Below are 5246 nucleotides of genomic sequence, written 5' to 3' on the forward strand. Positions count from 1 at the left end.
AAAGTTAAAAGATGGCATGACAAAAGGATACAAAAGCGTGAGTTTAACGTAGGTGATTATGTTTTGCTATACAACTCTCGTTTAAGATTTTTTGCAGGAAAACTCCTCTATAAATGGGAAGGTCCTTACGTTATCGGGGAGGTTTATCGTTCCGGTGCCATAAAAATCAACAACTTCGAAGGCACAAATCCAAAGGTGGTGAACGGTCAAAGAATCAAACATTATATCTCAGGCAATCCCATAAATGTTGAAACCAATGTTATTGATACTGTAACCCGGAGGAGTACATAAGGGACACTTTCCAGAACGTTTCAGACTCCGAAAAGGAATAGGTACGTGGTACGGTAAGTAAACCGACTCGAAAACAGTTCTAATGGCAATTTTGCTCCATTTTGGAATATTTAAGAAAATAGGAAAATAAGAAGTAGTCCAAAAAGGACACGCGGCATCCACGAGGGTGGAAGGCGCGCCCTCGCCCCCTGGGCGCGCCCCCTGCCTCGTGGGCACCTCGTGTGCTCTCCGGACTCCGTTTTCTTGCACGATACTTCTTTTGGTTGGTAAAAGTTCATTATTTAATCTCCCGAAGGTTTTGAAATGAATATCCCCTGTTTTTGTTTTGAGCTATTTTTCTGACAGATCTAAATCACCATGACGTCTTCAAGTGCCCCCAAGGACAAGTTCTTCGAGAAGGTCATCAACCCCTACCTCGCGGAGGTGCTGCAACACCCTCAAACCATTGAGATGCGTGAGGGGTTGCTGCACATCCGCGATGTTGAGGGACCAAGGAGGAGCGGAAGCACTGAGACAAGACTCAAAGCAATGGAGCAACAAGTTTTCAAGTGCCAGGAGATGGTGGAACGAGGACTCGACGCCAACCACATGATGATCGCGGATTTCACCAACAACCACAAGCTAGATGCCAAGAACATTGGGAAAACCATCTTCAAGCTTCACGAGAAAATCGAGCACCTCCAGGCCCAGATCTATGACCTGCAAAACCAAAACTGTGAGTATGAATATAGATTTAAGAGGATGAGTTTGGCTGCAGATTTGAGGATCCCGGAGACCCGATCATCCTTTTATGATGGTGAGCCTATGCCTTGGAAGATGGACGACAAGCCTGCATCATCAACAACTCTATCATCACCACCTCCGAGGAAAGAGACATAAATACATGGGTATGGGCACTCCCCTTGGCAATTGCCAAGCTTGGGGGAGGTGCCCCGGTATCATATCACCATCACACTTCTATCTTTACCGTTTTTCTTAGTTCAATCCTTTTGGTTATATCTTGATCTAGTAGAATAAAGTTTTAGTATGATCTAGGTTTGAGTTTTGTGTTGATCCTTATCTATGTACTCGAGCCCGTGAGCTATATATAATAAAGATTAGTCTTGAGTCGAGGGCTTGGTTATCTTGCTATGATCTTGAGGGAATAATAGTAAAAGGAAAGAATAAAAAGAAATAAACAGATCATATTGATCTTATGGAGAGTAATGACTTCACATATAAAAGAGTATGATGAATAAAAGTTGTTGAGAGTTGACAAACATAGTTTGGATCATCGTTGCAATTAATAGGAAGTAATAAAGAAAGAGAGGTTTTCACATATAAATATACTATCTTGGACATCTTTTATGATTGTGAGCACTCATTAAAATATGACATGCTAAAAAGTTGATGTTGGACAAGGAAGACAACGTAATGGGTTACGTTTTCTTATATCCGAAATAAAGTATATTGTCATGGATCATCCAACATGTTGAGCTTGCCTTTCCCCCTCATACTAGCCAAATTCTCTGCACCAAGTAGAGATACTACTTGTGCTTCCGAATATCCTTAAACCCAGTTTTGCCATGAGAGTCCACCATATCTACCTATGGATTGAGTAAGATCCTTCAAGTAAGTTGTCACTATTGCATGCAATAAAAATTGCTCTCTAAATATGTATGATCTATTAGTGTGGAGAAAATAAGCTTTATACGATCTTGAGATATGGAAGAAATAAAAGCGATGGACTGCATAATAAAGGTCCCTATCACAAGTGGCAATATAAAGTGACGTTCTTTTGCATTAAGATTTTGTGCATCCAACCATAAAAGCACATGACAACCTCTACTTCCCTCTGCGAAGGGCCTGCCTTTTATTTTTGACTTATGTCTTATGCAAGAGTCGAGGTGATCTTCACCTTTCCTTTTTACACTTTATCCTTTGGCAAGCACATTGTGTTGGAAAGATCCTGATATATATATATATATATATATATCCAATTGGATGTAAGTTATCATAAACTATTATTGTTGACATTACCCTTGAGGTAAAAGGTTGGGAGGCAACGCTATAAGCCCCTACCTTTCTCTGTGTCCGATTAAAACTCTATACCCATAAGTATTGCGTGAGTGTTAGCAATTGTAAAAGACTAAATGATAGTTGAGTATGTGGACTTGCTGAAAAGCTCTTATATAGACTCTTTTAGATGTTATGATAAATTGCAATTGCTTCAATGACCGAGATCATAGTTTGTTAGTTTTCAATGAAGTTTTTGATTCATACTTGACATTGTGAATAGATTGTTACTTTACCATAACAAATCATGTGGACATTGTGAATAGAATGTAGGGCATCTCGAGGCGGAACCTTGGCGGAACTAATCTAGGGCTCCAGCGGAGCTGTTCTACCGGGGAAACATCCCTCCGGGAGGGGGAAATCATCACCGTCGTCATCACCATCAATCCTCTCATCGGGAGGGGGTCAATCTCCATCAGCGTCTTCACCAGCACCATCTCATCTCAAACCCTAGTTCATCTCTTGTATTCAATCTTTGTCTCAAAACCTCAAATTGGTACCTGTGGGTTGCTGGTAGTGTTGATTACTCCTTGTAGTTGATGCTAGTTGGTTTATTTGGTGGAAGATCGTATGTTCAGATCCTTTATGCATATTAATACCCCTCTGATTATGAACATGAATATGATTTGTGAGTAGTTACGTTTGTTCCTGAGGACATGGGAGAAGTCTTGTTATAAGTAGTCATGTGAATTTGGTATTCGTTCGATATTTTGATGAGATGTATGTTGTCTTTCCTCTAGTGGTGTTATGTGAACGTCGACTACATGACACTTCACCATTGTTTGGGCCTAGGGGAAGGCATTGGGAAGTAATAAGTAGATGATGGGTTCCTAGAGTGATAGAAGCTTAAACCCTAGTTTATGCGTTGCTTCGTAAGGGGCTGAATTGGATCCATATGTTTCATGCTATGGTTAGGTTTACCTTAATACTTCTTTTGTAGTTGCGGATGCTTGCAAGAGGGGTTAATCATAAGTGGGATGCTTGTCCAAAGAAGGGAGGTACCCAAGCACCGGTCCACCCACATATCAAATTATCAAAGTAACGAACGCGAATCATATGAGCATGATGATAACTAGCTTGACGATAATTCCCATGCATCCTCGAGAGCGCTTTCCTTTATATAAGAGTTTGTCCAGGCTTGTCCTTCGCTACAAAAAGGATTGGGCCACCTTGCTGCACCTTGTTTACTTTTGTTACTTGTTACCCGTTACAAATTACCTTATCGCAAAACTATCTGTTGCCGATAATTTCAGTGCTTGCAGAGAATACCTTACTGAAAACTACTTGTCATTTCCTTCTGCTCCTCGTTGGGTTCACACTCTTACTTATCGAAAGGACTACGATAGATCCCCTATACTTGTGGGTCATCAATATACAAGTGCTATATTTCCTAGTTCTTAATCATGCTTGGTTTGGATAAATGGGTTTTCCATGTGGCTTGAATTAATCTGATGAATCTACAATGTGCTTATTTTTCATCAACATGTTTTACTGATAGCATGCGAACCCTTACTTAACCTGATGACTAACTACCTTATATGTGTTGCAGGGAAACAATGGGAAGCACTGAGGTTTACAATCGAGGTTAGCACATGCATGGTCCGTTGTCTAAGAGCACATTATTGTGCAATTGCAGGAACCATTCTAATATTTAGGTTTTTAACAATTTGGTCTTGCACATGCATGTCCTGCTGTCAGAGGTTTTGACCCATGAATATGGGGAAATGAGTTGTCCATGAATATCACTCAAATCAAGAAACTCAGAAAGATTGTTAGGATAAAGAAATTAGCGACAAAAAACAACAAGATCTTTGTCTGCACAATGAGGATGACATAAGTTCACTACAAGATGGTACTAACTATTATACCTTGCCTTTTTTATTCCTTTGCCCTATTTCCCATATAGAGAAGATGTTTATGCATGTCCTTGTTTTCATACCTTTCCAAAGCAGTTCACTGATGATTTCCTCTCAAACCACCTTTATGGTCAGGAGGCGAGGAAGGTTTTCATACAACACCCACGGTTCAATATTGAAGTGTTCCTGGAGAGGATGAAGGACGGACGGTCAATCATCCACATGCACTGGCCTAAAGTTGCAAAGACCTTCAACATGAATGAAGGCTCAATATTCGCCTTCCGCTTCAGCAGTTTTCCAGATGAGATGCATCTGTCAATATACCGTCTATGATGCTAATTTCGAAAGGTTCTACATGTTGCATGTGAAACTTGGTGCTGGTGCAGTTGTGTAATGGGGTTGCTGAGTGCTGAAGCTATATCATGTTGTACTCTGATGTATTTCAATTATGAAATTTTGCTTCCTTAATATGGAAATGAAATAGATTATGCGCTTAATGTGAATGTCAACTAGATTAATAAATGGATTATTAATAATAGGGCAATTAGCCTGCTAATTGGGTTTTGCTATTGCAAATGGTTATTGAATAAATACCGTGGGTGATGACCTCAGGCAACGCACACAGTTTTTAGGAATAAACTGTGTTGGATCAATGAACAATCACACACGACTTTCTCTAGAAAATTGTTTGCGTTAGGCCACCTTGCGCAAACGTTTACCACATAAAAACTGTGTGTGATGGACAGCCTTTGCCACACAGTTTTTTCTACGGACCGTGTGTGATGCATTCAATAACGCAAATGATTTAACGGGAAAATTGTGTGTGATGTACCTGTGAACGAAAACGTTTTCCTTGTAGCGACTGTGTGGGATGTACATACGAACGGAAACATTTAGCGGGGACTGACTATGTGGGATGTACTTGCGACCGGAAACAGTTTCGCCTGTATAATTGTATTTTTTAGCTCTACTGTACGTATTTCCGTATTTGAGCGCTCGCCGGTCGCACACACCTTATTTTGCCGAGCGTGTGTGCCAGGAGGG

Source organism: Triticum aestivum, chromosome 4D (assembly GCF_018294505.1).
Source record: "Triticum aestivum cultivar Chinese Spring chromosome 4D, IWGSC CS RefSeq v2.1, whole genome shotgun sequence".
Lineage (NCBI taxonomy): Eukaryota > Viridiplantae > Streptophyta > Magnoliopsida > Poales > Poaceae > Triticum > Triticum aestivum.